A 23,609-nucleotide genomic window follows, 5' to 3' on the forward strand; every position below is an offset into this window, starting at 1 on the left:
CGTGGACACAGCACATGGCCACAGAGGCTGGTGGGTGCTATGGAATCTTGTCCCCTGGAGAGGCACACAGCCAGGGCAGAACATCAAGGTCAAGGCTCTCCTGAAGGCTCTGCAGTGCTTAGTGACACCACCATCAATGACCGTCAGGTATCAGGTCTGTTCTGAACGTTAGGCTCGATGATAAATGTTGGGGAGGAAGGGGGACAGGGTAGGGGGCAGGAGTTTTTCGGTGCCCACAGAGGGGGCTTGGGTGGACCTACCTCCATCAGTTTCACAGGCTGCTGGGAAGGGGGCTGCTGAGAACTGCTGTTCATTCCTGCAGACTACAGGCTCAAGCCAAGGGTCACAGCCCTTTCCAGGGGCAGGAGGTGACTTTCAGAGCCCGAGGTAGACGGTGGGAGTTGGTCCTAAAACCTCCTAGAGCAGCAGAATCAGCCCCTTCCTGGTTGCAAATCCAGCTTTTGGCCAGGTGCAGTGGCTTATGTCTGTAATCTCACCACTTTGGGAGGCTGAGACAGGAGGATTGAGCCCAGGAGTTTGAGACCAGCCTGGGCAACATAGCAAGACCCCAGCTCTACCAACAATTAAAACTTTTTAAAAATGAGCTGGGCACAATGGTGTGCGCCTGAAGTCCCAGCTACTTGGGAGGATGAGACAGAAGGATCGCTTGAGCTCAGGAGTTAGAGGCTGCAGTGAGCTCTGATTGCACCACTGCACTCCAGCCCAGGCAACAGAGCGAGACCCTGTCTCTAAAATGGAAAATCCAGCTTCCTCTTCCACTGCCTGTCTGCACTCGTAGAGCCAAGGCAGCACCTGCAATCTGCATTTTAAAGCACTCTCCAGAGGGCAGTGCAAGACCTGATCAAGGTGGAAAGATGTTGGCTGTGGGTCATCAGCTGATCTGAGCCGGCAGGACAGCTGACCTAGGGACTGCATTTTGGTTTAAAGGATTCTGGAAACAGGCAGGCCTTTGGGATCAGGAAAAGGATCCCCAATACCCCTGGGAGTTCTGAGCCGCTGAGCCAGCCCATTACATACAGCTGCTGGGAGCAATTTTATTCCAACTTAAAATGTCAGTTCCTGGAATTTTATTATATTAAACTAGTCAAGGATTAAATGATGGAACTGTCTGATGTGGGGGATAGGAAGTGGCATTCTCTGGACATCAGCCCCTCCTGCTTGGCACAGTTGCTCCGGTGGGGACAAAAGCCCTGGGACAAGGAGAAGGGCACATGGCTTCACACTGTCCCTTGGTGATCTCAAGGAAGCCCCTGGTATCTAGGATGAAGGGAGTCTGTCCTACCCGATCACCTGTCTACCCTGACCCACTGACTGCTGTTAGCTACTAGACAAGCACTTGTACTTGTTCCTTTTGCCTGAAACTCTCTTCCACTCCCGCTTCCTCTTCAGACCTCAGTGGAAACTCACATCCTCAGGGAGGCCTTCTCAGAGTCCTCATCCCCTCTCCTGGGTCCACAGCCAAACAAGCCACCACCACCAGTCAGCAGGGAGCTGGGAGGGGGGAAGTCTTGCTGAGGATGACAAAGGAGGATTTATTCCTAATAGCAGGGCTTGGAGAAGTAATCAGGAGATCCTTGGAGCAGCACGAAGGCAGAAAAAACCAAGGCACAATTTATGCATTCGTTCAATCATTTATTCATTGCACATTTATTGAGCACCTACTATGTTCAGGGCTCTTGCTAGGTCCTGGAGCCACAGCCAGGAATAAGATGCCACCTTCGCTCCTGAGGAACTCCTGGTGGGGTGAGGAGACAGACACACGGGCAGTGACAAAGCAGATGGGTAAACAAGGGCTGACGTGATGGAGCCCACAGAGAGATGGAATGTTCAAACCAGAATGGGCCCCTGGAGAGACTCTGTCATCCCTAAAGCTGAGCTTCAGCAAGTCCAGGACTGTCCCCAACTGTGGTCCCGAAGGGATACAGCAAAGCCAAATTCTTGGTGGACAGATGTCTCTGTGGGGGCCCCTGCAGTGGCACCCACCATCTGCCCAGGCTCTGCCCTCCTCTGGCAATGATGCGCACACCGCAGGGCGCCCTCCACGCAAAGCCAGCCGCTGCCTGTTCCGGGACGTCATGGCTTTCATTCAAACCTACCAATGGCTCTGCAGGCGTCAACAAAGCAAGAAGCAAGAATGAGGTCTGCAGCTTTGCATGGGGTCTGGCCAGGGCTCATTGGATTTTTTGTCTAGAGCCCTGGAAGAGGGGCACCCCGTTGGGGGGCAAGCTTTATCCCCCCCAATAACACAGCATGACTTTTGGAGGACTGGGAAACACTTTAGTCACCAGGCAACTGCGTCTTTTCTCCCAGAGGGCCTCCTCCCGGGGGAGCTGATGAAAAGTGGTGGCCGCAGTTCATATAGCTGGTCCCTGTCAAGCCGCAAAGAGCAGCTGAGCCCAGAGATGGCCGGGACGGTCTTCATTTGGCTCTCCCACCTTCCTGTCACGGAGGGCTATGAAACCATACTTGGGCAAGTTAACCTCTCTCATCCTCAGTTTCCCCATCTGCAAAGTGGCAATAACATTGTGAGGGTTAAATGCAGATTCATATATGTAAGGTGATTCATACATGTAAGGTGATTGTGAAGGTTAAATGCAGATTCATATATGTAAGGTGATTCATACATGTAAGGTGATTGTGAGGGTTAAATGCAGATTCATATATGTAAGGTGATTCATACATGTAAGGTGATTGTGAGGGTTAAATGCAGATTCATATATGTAAGGTGGTTCATACATGTAAGGTGATTGTGAGGGTTAAATGCAGATTCATATATGTAAGGTGATTCATACATGTAAGGTGATTGTGAGGGTTAAATGCAGATTCATATATGTAAGGTGATTCATACATGTAAGGTGATTGTGAGGGTTAAATGCAGATTCATATATGTAAGGTGATTCACACATGTAAGGTGATTGTGAAGGTTAAATGCAGATTCATATATGTAACATTGTAAGGGTTAAATGCAGATTCATATACAGAAGGTGCTTAAAACTGCCTGACACCATAAGTGCTAGCCAGTGGGGAGCTGGTAAACAAGTTCTCTGAAAAGGGCAGGAGGGGCAGAAGTCCTAATCTGTAGCAGTTGCCAATTTCTGTGTGTAAATACTCCTGCCATAGTCAATTTCAAGTTACTGATAATTTAACAATAGGCTTGCAAAATCCCTGAATTTTGTTTTTTAGATATGGGGTCTCACTATGTTGCTCAGGCTAGGGTCGAACTCCTGGGCTCAGAGGATCCTCCTGCCTCAGCTTTCCAGGTAGCTGCAAATACAGGCATGCGCCACCATGCCCGGCTTAAAATCCCTGAATATTTAACCATTTGCTCTTGCAAGCCAGTCAAGACCAGGAAACTAGTACCCAGTTGACTGTCATATGTTCGTTTATTTGTTCATGCATTCACTATTGAGTGCCAGGAGTTTGGACACTACAGTGAAGGAGACAGTCCCTGACCTCAGGGATCCCAAAGTCTGCAAGGAAAGAGATGTGAACAGAACATCATGGTATGCTAGCTGGTACCAGTCACTGCAGGGGCCCGGAGGAGAGGCACCCAGCACATCTGCATTTTATTGATAGAAAAACCAAGATGTTCCCAAAGGATTGTAAACCAGAATCAGAGCATAGACTCGAAGGTGTCTGAATAGCAGTTTCTGTAATTCACCTGCCCCTTCTAATGGTTTAGCTTGGGGTAACTCCCAAGGCATGGTAATGTTCTAGGAGTAACACAACATTTGTCTTAGCATTTGGGCCACTGACCAAGAGATTTATGGGGACTCCAAGTACCATTGAGCCCGCCTTTGCAAAAATTATAACAGAAAGTTATGACACCGAGAGTGAGCTGATCTCACCAACCCTCATCTTGCCTCTAACTTTCAAAATGCCCTTGGTCATTCCTGGACTTGAGCCGAGCTAACTTTGGGAGAAATTTAATTTATAGTTTAAATGAGAATAGCCCTTCCCCAAAACTAAGCCGCCTTCATAAAACTAATGAAAGGCTACCAGGTGGCCGGGCACAGTGGCTTAAGCTTGTAATCCCAGCACTTTGGGAGTCTGGGGTGGGAGGATCGTTTGAGCCAGGAGTTCAAGACTAGCCTGGGCAACTTAGTGAGACCCTGCCTCTACAAAAAAAAAAAAAAAAAAAATTAGCAGTGCATGATGTCATGTGCCTTTGGTCCCAGCTACTCAGGAGGCTGAAGTGGGAGGATCACTTGAGCCCAGGAGTTTTAAGCTGCAGTGAGCCACGATCACACCACTGCATTCCTGCCTGGGGGACAGAGTAAGAACCTGTCTCTTAAAAAAAAAATGAAAAGAAAAGAAAGGCCACCAGGTTAGGAAGATGAGAGGGGCCTAAATTTCACTAAGACGCAGGCATAGTTAAATGACAACCAGCCATTATTCCAGAGGATACAAGATTTGCAACTGTCCCAATTCACTATTGTGGAACCTAAGATTGGCCTTTTGAGATGTCTTTACCTGCATTTCTGATGACCGGATGGCCCCACCCAGACCTTCAACTCTTGGCTCAGCCGGTCCTGGGGAGCCCGCCCAGAAGTGGACTCGGTGCACAAGGACCAATTTCCACAACCCTGTGATTGCATCCCCAACCAATCAGCAGCCCCCATTCCCCAGCCCCCTGCCCACCAAAGTATCCTTTAAAAACCCTAGGCTCCAAATTTTCAGATTGATTTGATTTGAGACAGGGGTGGCCAACCTTGTGTCAATTAAGCTCTTTCTTTATTGCAATGCTGTCGTCTCAGTGAATTGGTTTTGTCTGTGCAGTGGGCAGGAGGAACTCATCAGGTGATTACATCATCTTGCTTGGCCTCTTAGTGAAGACCGCACCTAAACCACATCAAACAAGCAGTGTGTGGTGAAGCTCTCATAAAGTAGGTCCAGGGAGAGGGAGACCGCACAGGTGGCCTGCGTCAGTGATTTGGCTCTGACACAGATGCTTTTTCTCATAAGATCATTCAGGCTCCTTAGGCTGGTTTCATGTGTCGTGGCCTCTTGGTTTTCGTGTCAATGGGATCAGAGATTCATCCGCAATTTGCATTTTGAAAGTTATCGTTTTGATTTTCTTTTGAAAAATCTTTTTTCCCCTGAGGCACCCTGATCTTCCCCCATAGCCGTGGGCATGCTATAGGAGATCGATTCAGATCTGAGTTGAATCCTGGCTCTGCCCACTCCCTGGCTGTGTACCATTGGGTTGGTTATATTGCAAGTCCAAACCTCAATGTCTTCAGCGGTATAAGAGGCCCCACAATCCCATCTTTGAAGAGTCGGAACAAGGGTGAAATGGCTGGCATAGAGCACACCCTTCCCAACTGTCTGTTCCTTTTTTTTTGGCGGGGCTGGGGGGTAGTTGGACATCAAGGACTTTATAGCCAGACTGACTCTCCTGTCTCTTCTAGCCTCCCGTCTCTCCCGGTCCCGTGACTCCCAGTGAGACACACCAGTGAAATTCAGACTCGAATCTCTGTCCAGCTCCCAGTTCTTACAGAGTCAGATTTGGTCTTGGGAGAATGATCGCAGCAAGGGGGCTTTAGAATGGTTCCTTCTCTTCATTCTCTGAGAGCTTTAAACTCAACCTTGAGTTAGAAAATCACCCCTGGCCCCTTCCTGGGTGGCAGAATCACTGCTGTCACCAGCATCATTGCTTCAGCCCATGGCTGGAGCTGAGTGGCCCAGACCTCAGAGGGACGCTGCCCTATAGGAGGGCAGGCTGGCTGCCTAAAAATAGGAGAAGGAGACTGGGTTTTTGGGGAGGGCAGCTTAAGCTTGTTTTTCTATTATTTATATAATTATAAATAGTGACCAATTACCAGAACTTGCAGGGGGCAGATGGAATGTTGTCCCTGGATGGGCTTCAAACTCTGCATTGTTGTCCAAGAAACAAAGTTACCAACCAGAAAGAGGTGGCAAGGGCCCCAAATCTATTTTCACTTCACCATCACTTTATATCGAGCCTGGTGGGGGAGGCTGGGCAGGGGCCGGGGGGTGGGAGCTGTCGAAGAAGACAGGAATAATCAGCATTTGGAAGACTCTGCTAGGACCTCTTCTCAGGTGGAAATGCAACAGCCCTGGGTAGAGATGCTTTTATTTATTCATCGTTTGTGATTTGGAGAGAGGCATCCTACACTATTAGAGAGGACTATGTGGTAGGCAGAATGTGGCCCCCAAAGACGCCCACGTCCTAATCCCTGGAACGGGTGAATATGTTAGGTTACATGGCAAGAGGGAATTAAAGGAGCAGATGGAATGAAGGTTGCTAATCAGCTGACCCTGAGATGGGGGAGATTACCCTGGATTATCTGGGTGGGCCCAATATAATCACAAGAGTCCTTATATGTGAAAGAGGAAGGCAGGCTGGGCTCGGTGACTCGTGCCTGTAATCCCAACACTTTTCGGGGCTGAGAAGGGCAGAAGGCTTGAGTCCAGAAGTTCGAGACCAACCTGGGCAACATGGTGAAACCCCATACGTACAAAAAATTCAAAACAATTAGCCAGGTATTGGTATTGCATGCCTGTCGTCCCAGCTACTCAGGAGCCTGAGGTGGGAGGATCACCTAAGTCTGGGAGGCGGAGGCTGCAGTAAGCCATAATCATGCCACTGCACTCCAGCCTGGGTGACAGAGTGAGATCCTGGCTCAAACCAAAACCAAACCAAACCAAATCAAAGAGGAAGGCAGGAGGGTCAGAGTCAAGAGTGACATGATATGAGAAAGACTCAATCGGCCATTGCTGTTTGAAGATGGAGGAAGGGCACCAAGGAAGCTAGGCGGGCTCTAAACTGGAAAATACAAGAAAACACATTCTCCTCTGGAGCCTCTGGAAGGAACACAGCCCCACTGACACCTTGATCTTAACCCAGCAAGACCCATTTTGGACTTCTGACCTCCAGAACCATAAGATCATCATTTTTTTTTTGAGACAGAATCTCGCTGTTCCCCAGGCTGGAGTGCAATGGTGCAATCTTGGCTTGCTGCAACCTCTGCCTCCCAGGCTCAAGCGATTCTCCTGCCTCAGCCTCCCAAGTAGCTGGGATTACAGGCAGGTGGCACCGCGCCCAGCTTATTTTTGTATTTTTAGTAGAGGCAGGGTTTCACCATGTTGCCCAGGCTGGTCTTGAACTCCTGACCTCAGGTGATCCACCTGCCTCAGCCTCCCAAAGTGCTGAGATTACAGGCGTGAGCTTTTGTTTATATAAGCCACTGAGTTGGTATAATAATTTGTTGCAGCAGCAACAGGAAATAATTACACACACTGGGTTTGCACTTGGAAAAATACAGTGCCAAGGAGACAGCGTTGACCAGACTGTCTTCCTACAGGGATGATTTTTTTTTTCTTCAGGGAGGGTCTCGCTCTGTTGCCCTGGCTGGAGTGCAGTGGCATGATCACAGCTCCCTGCAGCCTCAAACTCCTGGGCTCAAGCGATCCTCCTGCCCCAGCCTGCTGAGTAGCTGGGATTACAGGCACACACCACCAAGCCTGGCTAAGTTTTAAATATTTTGTAGAGACAGGGCCTCGCTATGTTGCCCAGGCTGGTTTTGAACTCCTGGTCTCAAGCAGTCTGCCTCAGCCTCCCAAAGTGCTGGGATTACAGGCATGAGCCATTGGCCCAGCCCTAAAAGGATGATTTAAGTTCTGTGTGAGTACAATCACCTTGGTTCTTATTTAAATTCAGATTCTGAGGTCCAGGTGTTCTATCTCAGGAGGCCCAGGAATGCATTTTTTACTTCTTGTATTTTTATTGATATATCATAGTAGCAAATATTTTGGGGGCATGTGGTATTTTGATATATGTATACGATGTGTCATGATCAATCAAGTTAATTGGGATGTGCGTCACCTCATTTTTTCTTTGTACTGGGAACAATTTTTCTCTTCTAGCTATTTTGAAATATAAATTACTGTTAACTATAATTATAATTCCCTAGTTACTATCAGATTCCCTACTATCAAATACTGGAACTTATTGCTTCTATCAAACTGTAATTCTGGACCCATTACAGGAATGCTTTTATTTTTTTTGAGACGGAGTCTCACTCTGTTGCCCAGGCTGGTGTGATCTCAGCTCACTGCAACCTCCACCTCCCAGGTTCAAACGATTCTCCTGCCTCAGCCTCCTGAGTAGCTGAGATTACAGGCACGCGCCACCATGTGCCTGTATTTTTAGTAGAGACAGGGTTTCTCCATGTTTGCCAGGCTGGATTCAAACCCCTGACCTCAGGTGATCCGCCTGCCGCGGCCTCTCATCTCAAAGTGCTAGTATTACAGGTGTGAGCCACCGAGCCCGGCTTTTTTTTTTAAGATGAGATCTCACTCTGTTGCCCAGGCTGGAGTGCGGTGGTACAAACATGGCTCACTGCATCCCCAACCTCCTGAACCACTAGGACTAGAAGCGCACCACCACGTCTGGCTAGTTTTTTAATTATGTGTAGAGACGAAAGCTCACTATGCTGCCCAGGCTGCTTAAACTCCTGGGCTCAAGCAATCCTCCTGCTTTGGCCTCCCAAAATGTTAGGATTACAGGTGTGAGTCACTGTGCCCAGCCAGGAGTGCATTTTAAATGAGAACTCCAGGTGATTTTGATGGAGATGGTCTTGTGTGTTTTGTAATGGCTTTGAGATATTATCCACATACGACGCCTGCATTTAAAGTGCACAATTCAATGATTTTTCATATCTTCAGAGTTGTGCAGCCATCACTACAATCAATTTTAGAACATTTTTGTCAGCCCCAAAAGAAACCCCATACTCCCTGTCACCCCTCAATTCCCCCATCCTCTCCGGGTTCTGGCAACCACTAATCTCTTCTGTCTCTGTGGATTTGCCTATTCTGGACATTACATATAAACGGAATCATATGATATGTGGCCGTCTGTGTCTGGCTTCTTTCACTCAGCATAAGGTCTTCAAGGTTCATCCACGTTGTAGCACCTGTCAGTGCTTCATTCCTTTTCATGACTAAGTAATATTCCACAGATAAACCACATTTTGTTTATCCATTCACGGGTTGATGAACACTTGGGTTGATTTCACCTTTTGGCTCTTATGAATAGTGCTGCTGTGAACACTAGAGTACAAGGGTCTGTTTGAATCCCTGTGACAACCTCATTTTGACACCCATGGACACAGTGGCTGGGGAGTCATTCTCCTTTCTGTATGCATCACTTTCAGAGCAGGGACAAGGGGAGTGAGTACAGGGAATCACTGGATGAGGAGGCTCTATACGTGCCAGTAACTGTACACCTTCCCTCAAAGTATCTCATGTAACTGTCATGGCCAAAGACAGAGGCTTGGGCAATTAATCACACTGTGTTGCCAGTGTGGAAACAGAGACTCACGGAAGCTCAAATCACTTACTTGAGTTCACATGGTCCGCAGGTGACACAGCCCTGGTGGGTCCAAGCCCCTGACCCACGAAGCAGTGATACTTCTCACAGGTGCCTATCTCCACCGGGGGTTACCTGCCTGGCAAAACAGGAAGAAAATGCAAAATCCATTTCTTCCATCTGCTGAATCAGATGGCCACAATTTAGCTTCCAGTAATGACCAAGGAATTCCCCTTTGCAGAGTACTAAGCACTTTCTAGATTGTATAAACCTTGCTGCCTCCTAAGACAACACCACAGAATGTGCATTCTTCACATCTCTGTTATGAGCACAAGGAACTGAGGCTTGGCAAAGCGACCCCAGGCTGCCACACTGGTTCTCAAATGGTTTTGTGCCATAGGATTCCTTGTGTAAAAGGGGGCCCAGGAACCTGCATTTTAACAAGGATTGGCCGGGTGCGGTGGCTCACGCCTGTAACCCCAGCACTCTGGGAGGTTGAGGTGGGTGGATCACCTGAGGTCAGGAGTTCAAGACCAGCCTGGCCAACATGGCAAAACCCTGTCTCTACTAAAAATACAAAAATTAGCCAGGAGTGGTGGCGCACACCTGTAATCCCAGCTACTTGGGAGGCTGAGGCAGGAGAATTGGTCCAACCCAGGAGGCAGAGGTTGCAGTAAGCCAAGGTCACGACACTGCACTCCAGCCTGGGCAACACAGTGAGACTCTGTCTCAAAAAACAAACAAGGACTGCACCGGGAAAGGGACAGTTAAGAGCCCCCTTGGACTAAGGTGCTAGCTTTTCATGGCCTCACTGTCCCTGGACACCTGCAGGAACAGACTCCACACTCAGGTGCAAGGAGGGGGATCCTTCCCAAAGGGCCACCTCTGTGACCACAAAAGGGCACAGACCGGGAGGAAAAGCTATGACTTAGCTGTCCCCTCGGCTGTCTGGCCTCCAGGCAGGCCCACACCTCCAGCGTGCTAGTAAGTGACAGAGCTGGAACTGAATGCTGAGTTGGCCGCCTTTGGGGGACCATGAGCTGCCCCACGGGGCGATGCAGCTGGCTGTGGAGCTGTGAGCCAGTCTCAGCACCTCATTCACCCTGGCACCTCCCCAGCCAGGGAGGCCCAGCCCCAGCCATCTCCTCCCTCCCCCACTTCCCTCCTGGGATGACTGCAATAACCAATGAGACCCGGCTGAGGGCCTGGGAGGCAGAGATGATAAATATATGTTGGGGTTCACAGTTGGTGCAGTTGATAATTTGGGGCTTACTTGGGAAAGCAGGCAGCAGGCACCTACCATTTTGACCCGCTGGGGCAGGCAGCCGGGGTGGGAGACTGTAGAGGTAAGAGGTGGGGCCTGGAGCCCTGAGGCCCCCCAGCCCTGCCTCGCCACGCTGACTCAGCAGAGCTCAGAACCCACTCTCCGCTGACAAGGCAAGCGTGCTCTTCCCAGCTGGCCGCTCTCAGCTGTCTCTTCAAACCCTCCCAGGAGGGCTGCGGAGAGCAGACACGGGAACCACACCTGGCTTCCTACCTTCATGCAGGAAAACAAGGAGTGGGATGTGAACAAAAGGCGGGAGGCTTCCCAGCTGCCCTTTAAGTAGAAGCTTCATCTGTGCCAAGGAGACCGTGTGGTTAGTGGGTAGGGGAGAAAAATGCTTTGAGGGTTTCTGGGTCCCAGCTGCCTGCACAGGCAGGTGAAAGTCCTGCACCAGGTTCGTTGTTTTGACCTGATATAGGACCCTTCTAGGGGAGAAAATCTGGAGAGTTCTCCCTCCCTCCCTCCTTTCCGTAGGAGCTGAACAGCTGAACTTCTACTGAAGCTGGGGAACTCAAGGCAGGGCTGACAAGCCCCTCGTAACTGGCTAGTTCTACCCTCTCGTTTCCCTTCCTTTTTTTTTTTTTTTGACAGAGTCTCACTGTGTCACCCAGACTGGACTGCAGTGGTGGGATCTCAGCTCACGGCAACTTCTGCCTCCCAGGTTCAAGCAATTCTCTGGCTTCAGCCTCCCAAGTAGCTGGGATTGCAGACGTGCACCACCATGCCTGGCTAATTTTTGTATTTTTAGTAAAGATGGGGTTTCACCATGTTAGCCATGCACGTCTCAAACTCCTGACCTCAGGGGATCCACCCACCTTGGCAAAGCGCTGGGATTATGAACGTGACCCATCATGCCTGGCACACACCCTCATTTTCACAGAGGAAGAAACAGAAGCTCATAGTGGTCACCCAGCAAGGATATAACTGGCTGGATCTAGATCAGGTCCTGAGACTCAGACAGGGGCACAGGGGGACTCTGCAAGGGTGGATTCGGTCAGGTTCTCCAGCATTCTGGTATGAAAAGGCAGGTTCCTGGCTGGGCGTGGTGGCTCAGGCCTTTAATCCCAGCAGTTTAGGAGGCCGAGGCAGGCAGATTACCTGAGGTCAGGAGTTCAAGACCAGCCTGGGGAACATGGTGAAAACCCGTCTCTATTAAAAATACAAAAATTAGTTGGGCATGGTGGTGGGCACCTGTAATCTCAGCTACTTGGGAGGCTGAGGCAGGAGAATCACCTGAACCCAGGAGGCAGAGGTTGCAGTGAGCCGAGATCACGCCACTGCACTCCAGCCTGGGCGAAGAGCAAAACTGCATCTCACAAAAAAAAAAAAAAAAAAAAAAAAAAAAAAGGGCTGGTTCCTGGAATCTGTTGAGAGAGAACTACTGAGCTGGCTCCTCTGTACATTCAAATCTGAGAGCCCCTGCTCTAGAGACCTGGACAGATCTGGGGTCAAGTCCTGTCTTTGGCCTTAGGCAAGTGACTTCACCTCTCCAATCCTTGGTTCCCGTCTGCGGCCAGTGAAATGGGCACACAGATTTTACATGAAGTGCTGCCATATGGAAGGTGCGCAGTAACAGACGAGTGTGACTCTGGTCATCGGCCGGCTCAGGGCCTGCTGCTCCAGGTGCAGTTGCTGGGCCTGGCCGGGACTCAGTGGGGAACGATGGCCTCTCAGGAGGCTCCCTGCACAAGCTGACGTGCATGGGGCAGAAAGTCCGCAGAGATAAGTTGTTCTCAGGTTGTGTGCTGCAGGAGATGGGGAGGACAATTTGGTGCCTGTCTCCTGGGGGCAGGTCCCAGCCCCTCAGAATGAAGAAGCATAGACAGGCCTGAATATTTATGAAGCCTGGGGCTCAACCCCAGCCACAGATATCACAGGGTGAAGAGTGGGCCTGTCCATTTCTAGGTGGAGGAAGGTGGGTGTGGATACGCATGAACGCAGCACTTAGGCACCCCTGTGGGTAGGTCAGCAGGAGGTGGGGAGGGTCCCAGGAGCAGGGGCGCCTACAGGAGGCATCCTTCCCAGGACCTCAGTCAGAGGTGCAGGGGCAGAACTGAGGACAGATGGGATTACTGCAAAGTTCCCCATCCCTCTGTCTCTGTCCACAGAGCATGGTGGAACAGGGGATACCTTCACGCCACTCACACTGAGGCTTCATTTCCTATCCAGGAGGACACAGACAGAAGGCCCATGGCTTTGGATCAGCCTTGACATTCAGAAGTCAAGGAGAATAGTTTTCTCGAGATGCATATATGTTTAGAAGCAGCAACATGAAGCTAAAGTCTCTTTCTGGAGGACTCAGGAAGTGACAGCCCTCTGTCTGCTGCGGTACGGAGAGAACCCAGGTGCAGAATGAACCAGAGCGGCCGTTCTTGAACCTGGCCTCACATTAGAACCACCTGGGGAGTATGTAGAACGCCTGATGCTCAGGCCAGACCCCATGTGAATGAAGGTTGAGGGGTGGGAAGGGCAGCATCAGTGCTGTTTTTATTTTTATTATTATTTTTTAATGTTTAAAAAATTTTTTTTTTGAGATGGAGTTTTACTCTGTCGCCCAGGCTGGAGTGTAGTGGCATGATCTTGGCTCACTGCAACCTCTGTCTCCTGGGCTCAAGTGATTCTCCTGCCTCAGCCTCCTAAGTAGCTGGGATTACAGGTGTGCGCCACCATGCCCAGCTATTTTTTTTTTTTTTTCTATTTTTAATAGAGGCGGGGTTTCGCCATGTTGGCCAGGCTGGTCTCGAACTCCTGACCTCAAGTGATCCACCTGCCTCGGCCTCCCAAAGTGCTGGGATTACAGGAGGGAGCCACCACACCTGGCCAGTGCTGTTTTTAAATCCCCCAGGTGATTCCAAAATGCTGTCAAGTTTGACAACAGACCATTGTCTCTACCCCAGCTGCAAAAGAGACCAACCTGGAGAGCTCTAATCCCAGGCAGATGAAATTAGAATCTTTGGGGGGGGGTAGTAGGGGCCCAGGTGGTGGTGTCTTTAAAGGGTATATACGGGGTAGAGAATCACAAATCGAATCAACCCAGTGGTGTGATTCTGCACCACCTGGCATGGTGTGTGAGTGTGTATGCGCGACAGTGTGTTCTCGGAGAGTCCTGGTGTGTGACCTTGGGCTGAGATTAGGCACTTGGCAGCTGCGCTGAAGCCGTAGCTCATTAACCCCCATAACCCAGGGACAAGAGTGGTGCATTAGCCAGGAGCGGCTCACAGGTGGCACCTGCACAACGGCTCCTCCGAGGCTGCCTGTCGCTTGCCCATCTCTGCCTCTTTCAGCTCAGGTTGCATTTAGGGCCTCACAGGGAAGAAACGTTTCCTTTCCTCAGTAAATCAGTCTGGAGCTGTTCTTTGGGACAACACTGGTAAAGGAAACCTTAGGAATTTGGGTGAATGCAGCATGGCCCTGGGCAAGTCACTTCTCTGTAGCACTTCCTTTATTTCTTTATGTATTTATTTATGTATTTATTCATTATTATTTTAGATGTAGTTTCACTCTTGTTGCCCAGGCTGGAGTGCAGTGGCACAATCTCGGCTCACTGCAACCTCCACCTCCCGGCTTCAAGCGATTCTTCTGCCTCAGCCTCCCAAGTAGCTGGGAGTAAAGGCACACACCACCATGCCCGGCTAATTTTTTTGTATTTTTAGTAGAGACAGGGTTTCACCACATTGGCCAGGCTGGTCTCGAACTCCTGACTTCAGGTGATCCACCTGCCTTGGCCTCCCAAACTGCTGGGATTACAGGTGTGAGCCACTGTGCCCAGCCCTTTAATTTAATTTAATTTTATTATTATTTTTTGAGATGGAGTCTCACTCTGTCACCCAGGCAGGAGTGCAATGGTGTAATCTCAGCTCACTGCGCCCTCCACCTCCCCGAGCTCAAGTGATCCTCCTGCCTCAGCCTCCCAAGTAGCTGGGACTACAGGCATGTGCCATCACATCCAGCTAATTTTTTGTATTTTTAGTAGAGACGGGGTTTCACCATGTTTGCCAGGCTGGTCTCGAACTCCTGACCTCAAGTGATCTGCCCGCCTCAGCCTCCCAAAGTGCTGGGATTACAGATGTGAGCCACCATGCCTGGCCTGTGCTTCCTTTCTTTAAAGAAGAAAAAAGACGAATCTCCTCTTGTCCTCTTGTCACAATGCATGTGAGTAAGCGTACTGGGCTCTCTGAAAGTCAGCTGTGATGAATTTTTAAAAGATGACCTATCCACAGATGCGGTGCTCACACCTGGAATCCCAGCACTTTGGGAGGACTGCTTGAGACCAGGAGTTCGAGACCAGCCTGGGTAACATAGCAAGCCCTCCATGTCTACAAAAAAAAAAAAAAAAAAAAAAAAAAAAAAAAATAGCTGGGCAGGGTGATGTGGGCCTTTAGTCCCAGCTATTCAAGAGGCTGAGGTGGGAGGATTGCTTAACCTGGGAGGTCAAGGCTGCAGTGAGCCGTGATGGTCCCACTGCACTCCAGCCTGGGCAACAGAGCAAGACCGTGTCTAAAGAAAAAAAAATGACTTATCAAGCTTCTATGTGGTGTAAGAAGGTAAAACCCCACTGCAGAAAGAGGGAAACTGAGGCTCATGGAGCAAAGTTTAGTGGAGCCAGGGTGCAATGTCAAAATCATGGGCAGCCATGACACCCCTTGAAAATCTCCTATGGTGACCACAGAGTATGGCACTCAGAGCTTTATGTGCCTAACCAGGTACAGGAAATTATGTGTACTATGGATGGTCAAATGCCCAGGAATGTACTGTGCATAAGAGCCTGCCTATGGCAAGTAATAATCTGAAACAGTATTTTTGTAGTTTTTTAAGAGACAGGGTCTCCCTCTGTTGCCCAGGCTGGAGTGGAGTGGTGCCATCATGTCTCACTGCAGTCTCCACCTCCCAGGTTCAAGTGATCTTCCCACCTCAGCCTCCTGAATAGCTGGGACTACAGGCCCGCACCACATTGCCCAGTTTTTTTTTTTTAATGTTTTATAGAGATGGGGTCTAGCCTTATTGCCCAGGCTGGTCTCGAACTCCAGGCCTCAAGCAATCCTCCTGCCTTGGCCTCCCAAAACATTGGGATTACAGGCATGAGCAACCGGGCCTGGCCTAAACCCGTATTTTTTATTGACTTTATATGACATTTATTTTTCCAGTTTTATTGATTTATAATTGACAAAAATTGCATATATTTAGGGTGTATATTGTGATATTTAAATATATGTCTATAAGTGAAATGATTATAATAGATAATTATTTCTATGATAATTAACATATCCATTAATATATCCATTTCAAGATAATTAACATATCTATCCCCTTATATGCTATTTGTGTGTGTGGTAAGAACACTTGAGATCTAGTCTCTTAGCATATTTCAGGTGTACATTATTACTAATTACAGTCACTAATACAGGCCTCAGCCACTATTCTTAGTCTCAAGAACACACCTCCGCCATGCTACTGTGGTCACTAGGTCTCTAGCACTTATTCATATTATGCTGAAGGTTTGTATCCTTTGACCAATACCTCTCCTCTCCCCCTGCCCCAGCCCCTGGTAACCAACATTCTACTGTCTGCTTCTATGAGTTGGACTTGCTTAGATTCCACACATAAGTGAGGTAATGCAGTATTTGTGTTTCTATGTCTGCCTGATTTCAGTTAGAACAATATCCTCCAGGTTCAGCCACAGTTTTGAAAATGGCAGGATCTCCCTCTTTTTTTTTTTTTTTTTTTTTTCTGAGACAGAGTCTCGCTCTGCCCCCCAGGCTGCAGTGGCACAATCTCGGCTCATTGCCACCTCCGCCTCCCAGGTTCAAGCAATTCTCCTGCCTCAGCCTTCCAAGTAGCTGGGACTACAGGCATGCACCACCACGTCCAGCTAATTTTTGTATTTTTAGTAGAGATGGGGTTTTGCCATGTTGGCCAGGCTGGTCTCAAACTCCTGACCACAGGTGATCCACTTGCCTCAGCTTCCCAAAGTGCTGGGATTACAGGCATGACCACTGTACCTGGCCAAGGATCTCCCTCTTTTTGAAGGCTGAATAATATTCCTATGTGTGCGTTTCACATTTTCTTTATCCATTCATCTGTCGATGGACACTTAGGTTGTTTATCTTGGCTACTATGAATGATGTTGCAATCAACATGGAAGTGTAGCTATCCATTCAAGAAACTGATTTCATTTCCTTTGGGTAGATACCCAGAAGTGGAATTGCTGGATCCTATGATAGTTCTATTTTTAATTTTTTGAGGAACCTCCACACTGTTTTCCACAATGGCTATACAAATTTGAAACAGCGTTTTAAGTTACCCATTTAAACTGTTACCCTTTCCTTCTTCCCTCACCCCCCACCCCACATCTCTCTAATGTCTCCACTAAAAGCTCACAGCTCCTGGTAGGGACCACGATTTAACCTTGGCTTGACTTAATCTTTGCACTCTATCCCCATAATTTATTTCCAGTCCAGAAAAAAGCCAATGGTCACCTGTTGGGATTTTGGGCAAGTTCTGGGTTGAAATTCTTCTTCTTGTAGATTACAAGAGTTCTAGGCCAGGCGCGGTGGCTCACGCCTGTAATTCCAGCACTTTGGGAGGCCGAGGCACATGGATCACCTGAGGTCAGGAGTTTGAGACTAGCCTGGCCAACATGGTGAAACCCGGTCTCTGCTAAAAATACAATTAGCTGGATGTGGTGGCACATGCCTGTAATCCCAGCTACTCAGTAGGCTGAGGCAGGGGAATCACTTGAACCCAGGAGGAGGAGGTTGCAATGAGCCGAGATCGCACCACTGCACTCCAGCCTGGGCGTCAAGAGTGAAACTTCATCTAAAAAAAAAAAAACAAAGAGTTCTAGAGTTCTAAAACTGTGATGTGCATAACATTCCCCTGGAGCCTCTGGTGTCGCAGGAAGGGTTGGGGACTCTGGGGTCAGTACCTGTTAGAAACCCCCAGGTGATGGTGAGGTTGGGGTGAGCAGGATGGCAAAATACTCTGCCCCCCACTGCTGGGAAAGGGATCTAAATCCAAGGGCAGCTCAGGGACTTCGCAGCCCCTCCCCTGTGGGCCTCTGCTCTTTGTCCCCATCCTATTGTTAAGGCCAGATGGCCACCCTTCAGCAAATAGTGGGAGGGGGAAGTGGCAGATTAGAGACCTCTAGACTCCAGCTAAAGCCTGCTCGTTGGGGGTCACCCATCCCTGTCCCACACCTGCCTCAGCGTCCAGGCTGAGTGCCACCCTCTCTGGAGGAACCAGGGTGGGCCACCTCAGTGAACCGGGGTGAACCGGCAGCTGTGGCTGAGCCAGGAGAAAACTCACACTCCCTCCAAGCTGCTGCTGCTGCTGGCTGGAAGCAAGGCTGGGATGCTCTGATGTCACCAGAAAGCGCCTCCTGTCAGGCCTCAGCCACTATTCTTAGTCTCAAGAACACACCTCCGCCTGTTAGAAGTCTCTCGACTTCAACAAGCTCTTTATAAATAACTTAGAAACTGGTAGTGTGCAGGGCTGCTGGCTAAGAACTTCTTTCTTTTATGCAAGATGTTCCAAGGGCCTCAGTGGTAGGCACACCTCGCTCCCGGGGAGCCCTGTAAATGTTATGATCTCAGGAACGGACGCTTCCATCCATGGGTGCTGCTGGCCCAGCTGTGCGCTAAGTGCCAAGCAGTTTCACAGGCAGTTCCAGAGCAGCTGGACGACCTGGATTCAAATCCTGGCTCTGCCACTTCCTAACTGTGTGAGCTTGGGAAAGTCGCTTTGCTTCTCCTTGCCTCTTTGACTGCATCTACAAAACCAGGGCAATGAGAGTTGCGACAGCCCTGGGCTGTAGCAAAGAAGAAAAGAACTGAAACACACCAAGTGCTTAGAACAGCACAAGCCAGCAGCCGCCTGGGTGTCTGCCACTATCTTACTGTTGCTACTGATGTCCTTAGGAAGCACTTGCTCAGGAGAGACCTTTATCTCCATTTTATCCACAGGAAACAGAGACCCCTGCCCTCAGGTTAAATGACTGGCCTCATTCACCCGCCCTGTTGGTAGCCAAAGCAGGACTTGAACCCTAGTCTATTCCACTGGGAATCTCACGGTAAATTATAAAACTCTGCTGCCCCCTAGAGCATGAGGAGGGATCAGGCACAATCAAGACTAGCGGGGCTTCTCACCTGTGGGAACCTGTGACCAGCAGGAAAATCACTCCCTGGACACTGCTGGGGGAGCCACCCTCCTCCATCATCCTCCTCCAACATCTTGAGACCTTGGGCAGCTCAGTGCCCCCTCACTGAGCCTCAGTTTCTTCATCAATAAAATGGGTTTTTAGTAACAGCATCTACCCTGTAGAGTAGTATGACAATTAAAGGACATGAGCTTTTAGGCCAGCCGCAGTGGCTCACACCTGTAATCCCAGCACTTTGGGAGGCAGACACAAGTGGATCATTTGAGGCCAGAAGTTCGAGACCAGCCTAGGCAACATAGAGACCCTGTCTCTACTAAAAATACAAAATGTAGCTGGGTGTGGTACCATGTGCTTGTAATCCCAGCTATTCGGGAGGCTGGGGCATGAGAATAGCTGAACCCGAGAGGCAGGGGCTGCAGTGAGCTGAGATCGCACCACTGCACTCCAGCCTGGGCGACACAGCGAGACTCTGTCTCAAAAAAAAAAAAAAAAAAAAAAGGACGTGAGCTTTTATAAAGGCACCCTCTCCCATTTTTTCTCTGGCCACATTGGGATGAGTCCCATCAGCTTCCTGGATAAGGCAGGCCCCCTCCAAGACCAGCTGATCTCTCCAAGATGTGCCAGGGCTGCGGTCGCTCACGTCTCCCTCCAGGTCACCTTGGGGACTTCTCAAAACTTCATCTTTGGCACAGATTCCCTGGTGACTTGAGCTGGTTGTTTATGTGCATAAATGTCCCCTTACCCCACTGATGGATGTTGAGGTTCTTCTGATGTCCTCCCTGAGCAGGTGTTCCAGCAGGGTAACTGCTGAACCTGATGTTTCTTCTCCTCCCCCTCACCACCCACCCACCCCTAGTCATTGTGGAGCCACTCACTTGGCATGGAGAAGCACCATCTGGTGGCTTTTTCCAGGCGTTTTCCATATTTGCTATGGGACACCACGCTTGGTTGAATTCACAGGAGGGCCAATGCCTCTGGGGGCCTGGAGTGACGTGCTGGTTCCAGGAGGGAGTCAGGAATAGGAGATCTCCATTTCTCGTGTTAACACTTCCTTGCCAGGCCCCTACCAGACAATGTAAGAGGAGGAGCTCCAATGTGATGCAATCGACAGAGGGGTGCAGCCTGCTCAGAAGGCAGGGGAGGCTGGGTGCGGTGGCTCACGCCTATAATCCCAGCACTTTGGGAGACCAAGGCAGGTGGATCACTTGAGGTCAGGAGTTCGAGACCAGCCTGGCTAACATGGTGAAACCCCGTCTCTACTAAAAATATAAAAACTTGCCAGGCATGGTGGTGGGCACTTGTAATGCCAGCTACTCGAAAGGCTGAGACAGGAGAATGGCTTGAACCCGGGAGGCGGAGTTTGCAGTGAGCCAAGATCGCGCCACTGCACTCCAGCCTGGGGGACAGACCAAGACTCCATCTCAAAAAGTGGGGGGGGGGGGGGGAAGGCAGGGGAAAGCAAACAGTATGCCTGGGCTAGTAATTTATTCATCAGACTAGAATGAATTCCCTTCACCTCACTTTTCCCCCCTCTCCTGTTGGTGCATCCTACAAAGGCCAGTTTTTAAGTTCTCCTTTTTGGAAATCTCCCACTGTCCTCAACTCAGCAGACTTTTCCTTCTCTGAAATGCTACAAGAGTAAGAGTAACAGGAAGCCGGGGCCGCAGGATCTGCGGGTGCTATGGAACAATGTATCTGTGGGTCATGTCCTTTGCGGAGGCGGTGGGGGGAGAAGTCAGGAGAGAAGGAAGCAGTAAAGGCAGATGGCACATTCACTGGTAAGGCTAAGAGGAAAAGGGAGGCCTGAGGTTCACAATAGGGAAGAATTAGGATTTCTGTCATCAGACCCAGGGAATCTGGACTTTGAGAGTACTGCCCCACATGGAGGGAGAAAGGGCCTTGATATCTGCCATCAGCACAGTGACTACAATTAGGGCTCAGCTGAGGTCCTTGAAAAAAAATCCATTCTTCCTTCCTGGCCAAGTAGCGATTTGCAGCGTTGTGTACTTGGTGGGCACCGCCAAGTTTCTCAGGATGGCACAGTGTATTCCTTAGTCAGAATCTTTAACCCCAGAAGGTTTAGCATTAAGTACAGAAAGGATGAAGTAATGCAAAGTCATAGCTTCCTTTTTTTTTTTTTTGGTTCTGTATTATATTGAAAAGTAATCTATGTATATTGGTATACTTTCTATTTTAAGGGTTTGGAATGTTTAAGAGAATTTGGCATCGCCTAACCGAAAGGCCTTGTGATTCCAATTTCAAATGAATTGAGTAATCAGTTATGGCCAGATATTTTTGTAAATTGTGGTAAAATATACATAACATAAAACTGACCATCTTAACCATTTTCAAGTGTGCAGTTCGGTGGTACTAAGTATATTCACATTGCTGTGTCAGCCAGATTTTAAGCTGGAAGTTATATGAGAACTTAATATTAAGTTTGTAAACAGAACACTACTCTTTAAGAGAACTTAAAATTTGCATATTTAAAGTTCAATTTATTAGATGTATAAAAATTCATAATGAAGTACTTAGGAAGGTTCTGAAAAGCGCTTAAGAAGAAATCAAATATATTAAATTCATTAGTATACTTAAATTATTTAAGGGAATTTATTGAAGTGGCTTTAAAAAACCCTTTAAAAGGCCGGGCGCGGTGGCTCACGCCTGGAATCCCAGCACTTTGGGAGGCCAAGGCGGGCGGATCACGAGGTCAGGAGATCGAGACCATCCTGGCTAACACGGTGAAACCCCATCTCTACTAAAAATACAAAAAATTAGCCGGGTGTGGTGGCAGGCACCTGTAGTCCCAGCTACTTGGGAGGCTGAGGCAGGAGAATGGTGTGAACCCGGGAGGCGGAGCCTGCAGTGAGCCAAGATTGTGCCACTGCACTCCAGCCTGGGCAACAGAGCGAGACTCCGCCTCAAAAAAAAAAAACAAAAAAAACCCTTTAAAATGATTGTAAACTACAGTCTATTTATAAAGAAAATAGGGATATTCATAAATTCAACACAAAGTATTAGGGAAGAATTGGTGTTTCAAATTTATATTTGTAACAAATAGAATATTAATTAAAAAAAAAAGGTGGGTGGATCATCTGAGGTCAGGAGTTCGAGATCAGCCTGTCCAATATGGTGAAACCGTGTCTCTACTAAAAATACAAAAATTAGTCGGGCCTGGTGGTGGGCGCCTGTAGTCCCAGCTACTCAGGAGGCTGAGGCAGGAGAACTGCTTGAACCTGGGAGGTGGAGGTTGCAGTGAGCCGAGATCACACCACTGCATTCCAGCCTGGGCGACAGAGTGAGACTCCATATCAAAAATAAAATAAAAAATAAATAAATACATATTTTTAAAAAACTATAAAGTATCCCCTGAATAATCTTTCACAAAAGGCTTTGAGAGCTAAATGTGGTGGTGCTCACCTGTAGTCCCGGCTACTCCTGAAACTGAGGCAGGAGGATCATCTGAGCCCAGGAGGCCACCCTGGGCAACATAGTGTCCCTGTCGTCAGACCCAGGGAATCCGGGCTTTGAGAATACCACCCTACGTGGAGGGGAAAGGGGCCTTGAAATCCCACTATAATTAGGGTTTACAATCTCACTATAATCTCATCAGCACTATAGTTGGTTTTTAAAAATTTTTTTTAAAAATGGAAAGCCGTTAAGGCCACCAGTACCCCATGCTGACAAATCAAACCATTTGTATATAAAATACCTCATGACTGAGTGGTTCCCAGACTTGAGTGTGTCTCTCAGAAGCCCTTGGAGGACTTATTAAAATACATGTCACTGAGCTCCAGCACCAGAGCTTCTGATTCAGTGGGGCTGGGTTCAGAAATCTGCATTCCTGACGAGTTCTCAGGTGATTCCAGTTGGTCTAGGAAGAGACTTTGAGAAGCACTGTGCTAAACGCAGAGAGGTCGTGTGTTCCCACCATCATTCTCCGTTATCTCAGCTGCCTTTCTTTGGGCCTTGATTCCCCTATCTCTGACGTGAGAATAACATAGTAGCACTTACCCTGCGGGGCTGCTGGGAGGATGAGAGATATATATGTGAAGTGCCTGGCACGTGCTGGGCTGACTGTATGTGGTAAATATGTGATATGGTTTGGCTGTGTCCCCACCAAAATCTCACCTTGAATTGCAATAATCCTTGTGTCGAGTGCAGGGCTGGGTGGAGATAATTGAATCATGAAGGCAGTTCCCCCATACCGCTCTCGTGATAGTGAATAAGTCTCATGAGATCTGATGGTTTTATAAATGGGAGTTCCCCTGCACAAGCTCTCTTTCCTGCTGCCATGTAAGACGTCCCTTTGCTCTTCCTTCGTCTTCCGCCATGATTGTGAGGCCTCCCTAGCCATATGGAACTGTGAGTCCATTAAACCTCTTTCCAAGTTACCCAGTCTCAGGTATGTCTTTATTAGCAGCATGAAACGGACTAATACAATATGACTCCATTACCGTTACATGCCCAACATGGCTACATAGCCTGGGTGTCTTTTATATGTTCCATGCACCTAGCATACTGCTATGCACTTGGTAGGAGCTCAAAAAATATGAATGTAGGTAGAGTGAGTTCCAGGCAAAGGAAACAGCCTGTGCAATGGCACAGAGGCAGGAGGGTGTAGGGAAGTCAGGGAGCCTCTAACTTGTGGCAGAGGCAGAGTCTGTGTGCAGGAGGGTAATACACTGTGCTTAAAAGTTTGGACTTTGTTCTAAGGGCAACAGGAAGCCATCAAGCAAGGGAGTCATTCCAAGAGATACAGATTTTAGAAAAAC

General features: G+C 48.8%; 1 long non-coding RNA gene across 2 annotated transcripts; it reads right to left on the minus strand.

The window, feature by feature from the left end:
• Positions 1 to 1,637: 1,637 nt before the first annotated feature.
• LOC107967653 (uncharacterized) lies at positions 1,638 to 19,897 on the minus strand. 2 transcript variants are annotated; one of them, XR_008538578.2, is made up of 4 exons: positions 19,710 to 19,897; positions 10,656 to 10,892; positions 9,387 to 9,494; positions 1,638 to 2,525 (listed from the first exon to the last, which is right to left on the minus strand). It is a non-coding gene; the product is annotated as an uncharacterized LOC107967653 (long non-coding RNA). The 2 variants fall into 2 exon arrangements; XR_001708315.3 differs by lacking the exon at positions 19,710 to 19,897 and having other exon boundaries at positions 2,281 to 2,525; positions 10,656 to 10,971.
• Between the last annotated feature and the right edge of the window lie 3,712 nt (positions 19,898 to 23,609).

The sequence above is a fragment of the Pan troglodytes genome, chromosome 10 (genome assembly GCF_028858775.2).
Source record: "Pan troglodytes isolate AG18354 chromosome 10, NHGRI_mPanTro3-v2.0_pri, whole genome shotgun sequence".
In the NCBI taxonomy this organism is placed as follows: Eukaryota; Metazoa; Chordata; class Mammalia; order Primates; family Hominidae; genus Pan; species Pan troglodytes.